This window comes from Emydura macquarii, unplaced genomic scaffold, assembly GCF_026122565.2.
Source record: "Emydura macquarii macquarii isolate MOO-44397 ecotype Brisbane River unplaced genomic scaffold, CSIRO-AGI_Emac_v2 contig_1390, whole genome shotgun sequence".
In the NCBI taxonomy this organism is placed as follows: Eukaryota; Metazoa; Chordata; order Testudines; family Chelidae; genus Emydura; species Emydura macquarii.
Window position 1 is genome coordinate 20337170 of NW_027131527.1, and position 12628 is coordinate 20349797.

Genomic DNA, 12628 nt, shown 5'->3' on the forward strand with positions numbered 1-12628 from the left:
ATCCAAGTGCAACAGTGGAAAAAACCCTATTCCCGGGATGAATGGTGACGCCAATGGTGTTTGTGGACTTATAACTTGTTTTTAAATATTAATTCTTGTTAAGGATTGTTTGCATAGAAAACAGGGAGATGTGAAATATGGAGGGATCTATCAAATCTGCGGCTGTGAAAATTGCATCATGGACTGTGAAAGCGGGTCTCCCCTGTGGCATTTTGTCGCCCCTATGAAATATGGTCTTTGGCCACCCTGAAGGCAGAACGGAGAGCAGCGGCTGCTGCCCAGGCACCCAGCTTTAAAGGCAACGCCGTCACCAGCAGCAGCAGCAGCGAAGTAAGGGCGGCATGGTATTGCCACCCTTATTTCTGTGCTGCTGGTGGTGGTGGCATTGCCTTCAAAGCTGGGCGCCTGGCCAGCAGCCTCTATTTTCCAGGCGCCCAGCTCTGAGGGCAGTACCATTACGAACAGCAGCGGAGAAGGGTGGCATAGTATTGCCACCCTTACTTCTGTGAGACAGCTGGCCACGGAGCTGCCTTCAAAGCTGGGAGCCCGGGCAGCAGCTGCTGGTCTCCCGCCACCCCGCTTCAGGCAGCGCCACCAGCAGCAGCAGTGGAAAAGTAAGAGTGGCGATACTGCAACCCCCTCACAGGCTTGTGAGCCCCTGGTGGGTCGGAGCCCCCGGTTTGAGAGACACTGCAGAGAAAGCACACATTTTTTGTGAGCGGCATGGAAAAAGCAAATGTCATAGATATGTTAATTTGCTATTTATGCTGTGACCAACCTGCAAAAAATGTGTGATTTCTCTGAGACTTAAGTAGACTCCTAGAAATATGTTTACTATTTCTTTAAATGGATGCCAAACAAATGGGTTCAGGGAAGAAGGGTTCAGATGAAACTGCAGTGACAAAGAGATGGAGACAGAGAAGCTTTAGGGAAAATACTGTTTTCTTTATTCTAACACATTTCATGTTAGAAAACAGCAATGCTGTCATTTTTCACCACTGTCTCAGGACTTTAATAGCAAGTAACTGTAATTCAGAACTTTCCCCACATTAGTATCACATTCAGTTCCTGTTAGAAATGTACAGCAGGGACGATCAGAGGTCTCTTGAACTTAAATGAAATAGTGAGAAGTACCACAGTTTTTTACAATTGCAGTAAATTGCCCCTACAGTACAGTATCTCTCCCAATCTCTGAGAACAATGAAGTGTAGCAGGGTTTTCTATTGGTGCCCACACAGAACACCACAGAAATCTCTTTTAATGTAAACATTTTGTAAGATGCTGCAGTAGGATCATCATATAGAAAGAAAGTGTGTGTCAGGCAGGGATGGGAATAGGAATTTAAAATACTAATATAAAAAAAACAAACTTTTATTCCAGTCAGAAACCAGTTCACAGTGGGGTTTGGAAGCTTCTGTGCCCCACTGATTTTTCAATCTCCATATATAAATAAAGTGTGCCTCTAAATTAAAACATGGCTAGTTACATAACATTTTTAGAGTATGGAAGACTAACAGCATGTCCAAAGAACATTCAAAGTGCACACAGTGTGTAATCTTGATGTACGTAAACAGCATACATTGTGATTAGGTAACTTTGCCTACTTTTAACTACTCTATATGCTTAGGGTATCTCAGCATGCTTTACAAAAACAGTATTGGTTATTATCTGGACGCACTATGCTCCTGGAGCCTTACAATTCCACCAGACTGGCAGGATGCATTCCAGTGAATAACACTCAGTTCCTATCAATATGAAGCTCCCTTCCTGCATGGCAGGTGGGACTGTAAAGCTCCCATACTGCAACAAAGAATGGTAAGCAAATGTCTCCTGAAATTGACTACAATTATGACCAAATACCACTAAAGTAAAATCAATAAGGACAAGCTTTCCTAGATCCTAGGCACAAAATCACATCTGCCAAATATACATAAAAGTGTATGCCTTCTTTCTGTGTGCAGTTACCATGGGCTACACACACCTATCTGTTAACTGCATGCACAAATGATCATATTAAGATGTTTGAGCATTACATTTCTTTTTGTTTCATACAAGTGCAGTAAATAAATAAATAACTAAGAAAGGCAGTTTTTACATGTGCAAGCCTAAAATATTTGAAAATCTCTCCCCATAGGCTTGAGCTAAAGGATTTCAGCATTTGGCCCAGCCTTAACAGTCAGTTAAACTGTGTATCTTTAAAGCCATTTGTTAGGTAAAGATATGTGATGAATACTCAAGCCCAAAACTAGACAAAATACTCAGTTTTCAAGCTTTTCCTCCAAGAATGGTAGCTAAATCAATTTTAACAAAGCTTTATGAAATAAAAATACATGCTCTTGCACTGAGATATTTTATTTCATGCCATTTTCCAGTCTTAATTTAAAGCAAAAGTTAATGAGTGAGTTTTAAAGTGCTTAAAATGGAGGCTTCTAAAGAAAGTACTGACACATCCTCAGTCAAAATGGTGTTGCCACATACACTCATAGGTAATGGAAAAGTAGAAAACAAAATAAAACAAAGGAAAAATAGGGATCAAATAAAATAGTGGAGAAAAAGTAATGAATTGATAATACTACAGACTATTTTTGTGAGAGATTGCATTGTAATGATTATGTTACATAAATAACATTACTTATAATAAAGGCATAACAGACCGCTTTTGAACAAAATGTAATCCTGCTACACTTCATTAAGTTTCATATTCTCCCTGCAATTTCCCAGCATTAAAAGAAATGTTTTTTCATTGACTCTGCAGGAGCAGACGTACAACAACAAATAGAACGTGGCTGCTCCAACTAGCTTGTTAATTCAATAAAATCAACGCGGTCAGAAAGTTATCAGGCAAACATACTTGAATGCATCCCACTTGTTCATTAAGAGTGGACATTCTGAGAAATTAAACATGTTTAAAGTAAACTAATGGCAAATTAATCAAAAAGCATTAGTTCAGCCAAGCGGCATTATAAGTATTACCATTTTACCTTTTTGGTCTTTAGCTGAATTCTCAAGCATGTAATAATTGTATATAAAGCCTTTAAATATTTATTTGTGTAGGTAGGTTTGAAGGTATTTGCTTATGTGTATTACTTCATACTTATGGGTTGGCTCAGTCCTGCAAGAAGCTGAGCATTCAACTGTCCCTGGCACTGAGGACCTCCCAGAAGGCAATCAACAAGATTGGGCCCTATTTGAGTCACCATTTTCAATTTGACATTTTAAGAAGAGTATGGGCCACCTTTAGCAATCCTTCATCACACTTACTTTAATTGATTTCAATGGGACTACTTTTATAAGTAAGGACCATGTGCATCACTAAGGTTTTACATGATCAAGTCCTAGGTAATGGACTGACAGAAAGACAATCCACTCTGCACATATTACAAACTACAAAGGCATAGGCTTGTGCTACAAATGCTCCAATGTTCATTCTTATATTGAAATAATTATTTCCGAAAGAATTTGGAACAGTTATATTTGCACAGGTATCACAAGCAATAAGAGAATTACATTCTGTGACACCATCTGGGGATTTGGACAGTTGAACCATTTTTTGACTGTATCATGGTTAATCATATTGATGCATTATAAACTGAAAAATTGAAAAAAAAGTTTTAAAAATAAATAAATAGATAAAAGCTTCTGCATTTGGAAACCACAAAAGTAGAGGGAGTATGAAGATCATTCACTTAAAATACTGGTTAAGGAATTCATGTGAGTAAAACTATTGGACTTCTATGTAAGTTTGCCTTATTATACACTAGTCAGCAAAAAAAATGTAAATATTGTAGAGCAGGTAAAAAAAAATGGGACTCTTGAATTAATTTTTTTGGGGGGTCGTGAAAGTTTCATTCCACATTTCCTGTTGAAATGTTTTGAATTTGGACACTTTTCTACTACCTGACTAGAAAATGGAATGAATTTTTCACACAATTTTTTATGATATGTCTGGTTTTGTATACAATTGTCAAAGTTCAAAAATTTTAAACCATCTCTAAAATAGTCACATTTACAATTTTATATTACACTACAGCAAACCATTTTCATACATGCAGGTCTAAATATAGGTCCACCTACCACAAAACACTGTCTCCAAAATCCACATTACAGGAAGGATGTTTGACAGACAAGCACAGAATGGTACCCATCCCTTACTCTTCCTGGATACCATCTTACACATTGAGTTGGTGCTACTGAAGCGGATTGTCCTCCACAAGTAGCCCTATGCTACTGGATGTGAGTAACATATCACAGCCCGGCCCTAGAGCAGCACTCCTTTCCCCACGGAATTCACTGGGTGTGCTGCCTTTCCATTCAAGGGCAGAATGCAAAACTGGTCTAGTGCAGAGTTGGCTAAGTTTCAAAAACACCCTATCTCCCAGTTAAAACCCCTCCTAGCAGGCAAAAGTCTAACTTCTCAGACTTCTCATTCTGACCCCCCTCTGTCTCCAGGGCAGTTCTGGGGCTTGCCTTGGTCCCTGCACTTTGCAAGCAGGCAGAGACCAAGGCTGCCCTTTGCCCTGGCAGACCCCTGCCGGTGCTACCGTCCCGTCCGCTTTCTACCTCGCCTCCCCCAGGCAACGACACAGCCTTGCTCCCGAGACTGTTGCAGCCAAAGAAAAGCCACTTTCCCCGGGAGGGCTCCTAGCTGATCTAACTAGAGGAGCATGTGGAAGCCTTCTCGCCATTGGCTGCCTTTGCACCTTGGATGTCTCCTCCAGCTAAGGGACTGGGCTGCCTGACAACGTGAACGGGGGTGGCAGGAGCAGAGGGAGAAAATCGCTTGTCATTACACAAGCAACAATTCATCTGAATTCCTTTCCTGTTCTTCTCCTTTCGACCAGCCCCCCAGACACCGATCCCCACCATGCCCCTTTCCCTCATCAGAACCCCACACCCCTTTAGCCCCCCATCTCTCCCTCTCTCTCTCACACACACACACACACACACACACACACACACACACACACTTTTCCCCTAACCCAGTGGGGTCTAGTCCATGAGTGGTGCCAGTAGGTGCTATTGCAATACAAATAATAATACATACCCCCACCCTCAGACACACCCTTAAACCCACAGGTCCCCCCCCGCACTCCTCCCTTTAACACCCCCCAGATCCCTTTTTATCTCCTATTGCACCCTCCCCTCCCCACTATGCCTCCTCGCACACACGCTCTATCCCCACCCCCGCCTAGCCAGCCCTTCTCCTCCGAAGATCTTACCTTAACCCCCAACCAAAGTTCAACCTCAGCAGCAGGCACTTACCTCGAGTCGTGCGTGCTGCCGCCGCACTGAATTGCCCCGCACGATCCGAGCTGCCCCCGGCGCTGTGTGGAAGCGGTGCTCAGTCAGGGGTACATACAGACTCCTCCTAGGGGCTGCCCGGCGCGTTCCACCTCTGCTCGTGCAGATCAGCTGTGTGCTATAGAAGCTTCAGCAGCACCCTCAGCCAAGTTACAATGAAATCCTGGCCCCTAGATCACTGGAATCGGATTACACAAACTGCCCTGCTCTCTCCTTGCTTTACACGGGCCACTTTAAACCACAAGGATTTAATACAAGAAACAGGGCTGAAAAGAGCTAAATCTGATCTGGATTGTCTCCAAATGGGCGGGGGTAGAGAGCTTTTTTGGAATGAGAGGTCAGTGTGTTACTTTTTGTTTCCTGAATGGGTTCTCTTTGATTCAATTAAATACTCAGAGGTAAAGAATTAACCAATATAATCAGCACATGTTGGGAAAATGTGGAGCTTTCAAGTAGTTTAGGCACCAAGTTAGCCAGCCTGTAAAGTATCAGATAAATTCCTCTGGATTTTAAGATCCAAAATCCGCCCTCTGAGATCCCATATCATGTCTTTATTCACAATGTTAGTCATTTTACAAAAACTGTCAACCACATAATCTAGGGAAGAGCTAATGTCTGGCTGAAATGAGAACTGCTCATTATTTCATCTTAGTATTTGACAAAGAAGTCTGGAATTATTTAATTAAATCTACACCACATTGGAAACAGTAGAATAAACCCAGCACCTTCTCCAACACTGAACTTCATTCAGAATTATCTCAAGCCAATGCTAATCTTCTCAGAAATGGTTAAAACAGACTCATGCAATTATCTGTTGTCCAGTCAAGGGGAGCTGTCAAAGAAAGATGGTAGCAAAAGCAAACAGAAAGCTGAGATTAATTTGGGAAAGTGAATTATGCCAGGGCTGTCCACGCCTTGTCTAAGCTAAGATTTATGGTGTGATTTTACCCCTTTTATCTCAGCCATTTTTATCATGGATTAAAGCAGTGTGCCTACACTAGACTTCAAAATCTACGCTGGACTTCAAAAACATATTACATGTGTCAACATCACATGTTGAATCTAGTCTAAACAAGGGCTGGATGGCCTGTATTCAGCACAATAAAGCCCAGTTTTCATGGGCAAAATAGTTCATTTTTCAATCTGATTTCCTCAACCGAGTTAGCTTAATTCAATTAAGAGTCTCCTTTACCACCATGTAGACACACTTCAATTGAACCAGTCACACTGAAGCGTAATGATCAACTCAAACACTCTAACAATGCAACCACACTAAAAAAAGAAAGTATGTATTTGGGGGCAGGAGGGTTACCATGTATTAGAGAACACATGATAAAATCCTAGTGTGGACAAGGCAGGTGTAATTTACACATGGGTTAGCAGGTCAAGATAAAAAACCACTGGGAGCCAAGGGTTTACCTAAGCTGGCTAAGGTATGAAAACCTACAAACTGCTGGGTAATATCCTAATGTGAACATTAGCTAACATGGTAAAAAAAAAGACAGCAGGTGCTAAAACTACATGAGTGGAGAAACTCCCCTTATTTGCCCATCTAGACATGTCCTCAGATGCTATTGTGCCTTCCCCATAACCTTTCAATCAAAAAAAAAAAAAAAAAAGTTAGTGGTAAAGCAGTTGCATGCAGTCTGTCAACAACAACAAAAAAGTCCTAAAGTGGCCCAGCAGGAGAAAAAGTCAAATGTCATCTCAAAAAAAGTAACTGGTAACGTACAAAATAAAACAAGTGAAGCAAAAGGGACTGCTTGCAACTGCTTTACCACTAACTTTTTTTTTTTTTTTGGCTTTTTCTTTGCAACTTTTGAGACGTAACCTTTGACTTTGCTTTTAAAGGTACCGTGTTAGACTGAACTAACTTTTTTGCCCTACTTTTAGTAATTGGTTTTGCAAGTTGATTTATCTCCATTGGTTTTACCATACCAATGGGGATAGGATGCTTTATTGTTTTTTGGCTTTTTTTAAAAACCAAAAGAAACCAAACCAAACCAAAACAAAAAACTTTTTAATCCCTCTGACTCTGCCTTGATTGATGAATTAAGTGTGATTTCTTTAATTGCTTTGGCTCAGTCAAGTTAGTTTAACAGGATTGACAAACCTCTTTGATCAACATGAGCATTAAGGGTATGACCATGCTGCATGGGGGAGGAAGCCTCCCAGCCCAGCTCCACAAACTCACACTAGTGCTCTAGAAATAACCATGTAGATGTTGTGGCCAGGGCTGGAGCTTGGGCTGTGAAGTCTGGGGTGGGAGGGCAGGTGGAAGGACTTGAGAGCCCAAGCCATAAGGTCAAAGCAACATCCTACACAGCTATTTTTATGGTGCTAATGCAAGTCTGTGAACCTGAGCTGGGAGGCTCATTCCACATGCAGTGTAGACGTACTCTAAGAGGACTTTTCAGTTAATTCGATCTAGTGAATACAATTTAAAACATCCTTTTTGCCCATCAAGACAGAGCCTATAGACAACCTTTAAACTTACCTCTTACTTAACTTACTTAACAGTAACTTCAGACTTTCCTTTAACTCACTCTTCGTTTACTTCAGTATATGGAAAAAAATGACCAACTATTTTACTCAATAGGATTCAGGTACTGTTAAGAACCTGTGCTGATTAACTAATAGTAATTTCTCCATGTATGACTCTCAGGTTCACCTTTTTCTGTGTCTGCTTGCAATTAAATGTAATTAAATGTTCATTTTGATGTATTCTGCTCAAAGATCAAGGGTGGAATATCAATGTATTTTTCTTTAGGATGCATTTTTAAACTGCGCCATCAGCACTTAGTGCATAAGGATATGTCCACTTTTTTGCATTTCCTTTAACTGTAATAAATAAATAATAGAACATTGCCCATTTGAGGATGCTTCCTTATTTCAGTGTGCATGGATGAGGTGTTACCATGATATTCAGAGATTTATGTATTATAAGTGTACATTTATGAGTTGGACCGCTAGTATTGGTTCTGAATGCTTACACTTGACTCAGACACCACTTAACCCCAATGGGAAGACTCCCATACACTTCAATGGGCTTTGGACCTTAGAGTCAAACTTTTGGAATATGATGTTCAAATGTAAGCAGCCTTTTATTTATCTAAAGAAGATAAACTGAGTGGCATGCTGAATACTGCATGGGGATTTTTCAGATAAAATCTGGGCCCTCTCTGTTCTAAATGGACATTTAAAAGCGCCTGGCACTTTCTATAGGAATATGGGCAAAGGAGGGCCAACATTTCCCCTCCTCACATGCTGTTCAATGTTCTGAGTGCTATTTGGTAGCTGATAAGTCTGGCTGATTGTCAGTGATGCTGGATGTAGTTTACAGAAAGGAAGTGCAAAGCTCCCATTGCCTTAAGTGGTGCAGAATCAGGACCTAGGAAAAAAGCTAAGTTATGTATTTCTTACACTGCTTCTTCAGAGTAAGAGCCAAATTCTGATCCCCACACCCAATTCAAGTAACTGCAGTAGGTGCTGGGGAGGTGTGCAGCAGGAGAGGTTCTTCTCCCTAGGTCCTGGAGCTACTCTGCAGGGATACTGCAATCCAATGGTGACAGTAGCCTATTTGTCTTGCAGCCCTCACAACACACGTCCTCCCTTCAGCTGAACCCTCCATCTAGGCCTGCAGGAAGCTCCTGTGGGCTGTGGCTCTGCATTGCACAGGGAGTGCTACTTGCAGACCTCTTCCCTTGTACTGTGGAATCACCCCAATTCTACCTCCATGCGGTGCTCACGTCAAGACTGGATTTGTCCCAAGCACAGAACTGATGGGGACTCATTTTAAAAATATATAATACAATTGTTATATTTTTGGGTGAGGTTCACCTTCTTCTGGTTTCTGATCTTAAACTAAAACCCTGTAATGTTATCTTAGCATTAAAAGTCTTCCCGCACAGGGAAATCATGCGAGTAAATATAATGTGTATTGTGATGAACACTTGATTGCAGGTAGAGATGGTCTTTTTAGACTGGTCTGCAGCTCAACGGACACACATTCTATTCCTGGCTCTACCACACACTTACTGTGTTTCTTTCAACAAGTCATTTAGGCAGTGCCCCCACTGGCCTTTATCCTCAATGGAGACAGTAATGGTGGTGATCTCGACCAGCTGCTGGCATTTCATTTGTGTTGACAAGACTTCATACAATGGTACTTTCCTACCTTTCAGAGCTACTGTAAGGCTACATTCAAATTTGAAAGTGGAAAAACATATACATAAATAAATATATAAGTAACTAAATAAAGCAACAGCATTGCAGGGATTGGGAATACCTGGACACTTTGTAAGTTACAGTGTGCTGCGCTGGCAAATGACAAATTAACCGTGATAAACAAATCACATAACTTGTTTACGTCATGTTTAATTTTCACGTGGCTATAATGGCCAGTAATAGTGTGGGCTGAGATATGACAGGCGAGATTAATACTTCATTCAGTCATTCGGAAACTAGAAAAATTCTCTGTGCTAATAAGAACATTGCAGGATCTTGTCCTACATTCATGTCTTTCTGACAGGTTTCCTTTGTTAATCATGGACATTTTTTTGCCCACACACATTTCACCTGTTGCTGTGTGAGAAATAATACATTGAGATGTTACATGAAATGGTTTGACAAACAATAATGGAAATGTAATTCACCTGTAATTATTTCGATCCCAGCACTGCTCCACTGCTCTCTTTCTCTCTTTGTGTCTATTGAACTTCTAATAACATTTTCTGTTCATATCAAAATATCAAAGGAACACATTCATTTACCTGGAATACCTGCCTGAGTAGACATGCATTTTCTGACACAATTTTTTGGCTCTTGTTTAGGTTTCTGTCCACTTGCCTGCATCTCCAAAAGAGCTAACTGTTACAGTCTTTTAGATCAGGTAGACTAAATATAGGTAGATCAATTTTTAATATTAGCTTAACAAAAAGATCTATTTCCCTTCAGTAATTACCAGATTCCCCACTTTAAAATTGGAAATGAGAAAGCACAGAAATGATCTCACTCTTTTTACTCTGTGCTAGTTGGAAGAACCAAAAGCCTTAAAGGGAAAAGCCTCTAGGCATTGTCTACACTGGGAAAATGCTTTATGTTAAAAACTGTGTTAACTATTAGATGTGATTTTGCCCTTATTGTGGACAAGGACAACCATGCTTAGTAATGTGCTAGCTGGTTGTTGTCAATCTCAGGTCCTCACTCTGAAATCCACTGAATGAATTCCCTCCAGAATTAACCATGAGTACATGGCCATCTAACATGCTTCTAAAAATGATTTGTTCCTGTCTGCATTAAGTGCTGCATCTTTAACAACCACCTATGTAAAACATATCGACTAACACATTTTCTAACATCGAACATTTCCCCCAGTTTAGAGACAGCCTTACTCCTGTCAATAAGGGCTTACGAGATCAGGCCCAACATCACTGAGCAGAGATTTGTGGAGAGAGATGTTCCATTCTGAACTCACTGTTGCACTTTCCTTGGATACTTAAGGCCTGATTGGGTGAAGTGCTGAATACCTCCTTTGAAGTAAGGTCAAGAGTTGTTCTTCTCATTTCAAGACTGGCCTCTTAAAGAACAATTCTAGTTCATGGGTTTCCCAACCAGTCAACCACAGGTTAAAGACTTGGGCTTTTTCACTCTTGATAGAGCCCATTTCCATGATCAGGCTGAGGGGTTACTTTGTACTGTTGAGGGCTGGCAGCCCCTGGGGCACTGCCGCTGCTTTTTGCTCTTTCTTTAGGGCAGACTGTGACATGGCTTGGCATGCCCTTCCAGAGACCTGGAACTTGTAGTTTATACTGTATAAGAAATAACACAAGACCAGTTTCTGCCTGGCTCTTACAGAGTGTGGGGGAGAGTGCAAAGACCTGTCTCCCTTCACCTGGCCTTTATAAACATGAGACAAAATTGCAGTTCCACTGCTGAGGACAAAAAAGGCCTGCTCCTTCCCTACTTCCTAGTGGTTGAACAGTACCCAATGGGGGGGGGGGGGACGAGGGGAAGCCATGGCCCTCTCCCCACTCTACACCAGTTCACAAAGCTGATGGTGAAGTACAACATTCACTTCATTTTACAGATGGGGAAACTGAGGCTCTTGAACTCCCTAGCTCTCTGGTTTTCCAGCTGTAAAATACTGATAACACTCATTACCAACCTTCCTCTGAGAAGTACCATCAACTGGCCCTCTGACACAGGGCAAAGCTGCCGCTCTCAATTAGGGAGGAGGTGTACAAGACAGATAATCTCACAATGAACATTCGGAGACTAGCTAGCAGACTGCCACCCATTAAGAAAAGTGCTACATTTCAAGTGAAGGGGGATCATACAAAATGAATTGGCAAAAGAAATGGCATATTGTTTCATTAACAACCTTTGCACTCAACTCTGGAGAAGCAAAGCAAAAAGGGATGGGGAAACATATGTCAGATTCACCCTTCTCTATACTACATCTCAGCATTTAACCAGCACCAACTAAAATCCAGGGTGATGGTGCCATCTAGTGGTACACACAGCAGGAGCTCTGAATATCAGCCATATCACTGTATACTACAGTTACCAACCCCTTAGGAATGGAGGTTGTTCACAACTCTGAAATGTTCGTAATTCTGAACAAAACATTATGATCATTCTTTCAAAAGTTTACAACTGAACATTGTCTTAATACAGCTTTGAAACTTTACTATGCAGAAGAAAAATGCTGCTTTTAAACATCTAAATTTAAATGAAAAAAGCACAGAAACAGCTTCCTTTCCTTGTCAAATCTTGTTTTAAACTTTCTCTTTATTTTTCAGTAGTTTACATTTAAATCAGTACTGTACTTTATTTGCCCTTTTTTTTTTTTGGTTTCTGCTGCTGCCTGATTGCATACTTCTGGTTTCAGATGAGATGTGGTTGACCAGTCAGTTTGTAACGTTAGTGTTAGTAATTCTGAAGTTCTATTGTACGTGTGAAAGAGGAGGAGAAAGAAGACGGTTTGAGGTGTCATAGTTCCATCCATGGAAAAAACGTTATATAAACCTAGAGCTAGTAGGTCAGCGTGAATGAATGTTTCCATTTGTATCAACAATTTTTAACCCAGTTTTTCCACTACACAAATATGTAAGTGAAAGATTCTATCTTTTCATTGGTGCACACAGATCCATCTTTGTAATTTTTTTGAGGGCCTGAAAATCATGAGACATTAATCTTCTTTCAAAGACATCCCCCCTTCTTTCAAACTTTGATAAAAGACAACTTGCATTGCTCCCATCTGGGTCTGTGTAAGTCATCATGCAGAATTCTTGGATAACAAGTACCTCACTGTCTACCTATCTGA

At 40.9% G+C, this 12628-nt stretch overlaps 1 protein-coding gene across 1 annotated transcript in view; it reads right to left on the reverse strand.

Annotated features, from left to right (window-relative positions):
- The window catches only part of SLC16A12 (solute carrier family 16 member 12), a 61872-nt gene extending 56411 nt beyond the window's left edge, over positions 1-5461 (reverse strand). Inside the window, exon 1 of the mRNA XM_067552815.1 lies at positions 5263-5461. The gene's annotated coding sequence lies outside the window, so the exon portion shown is untranslated. The remainder of the gene's footprint in view (positions 1-5262) is intronic.
- Between the last annotated feature and the right edge of the window lie 7167 nt (positions 5462-12628).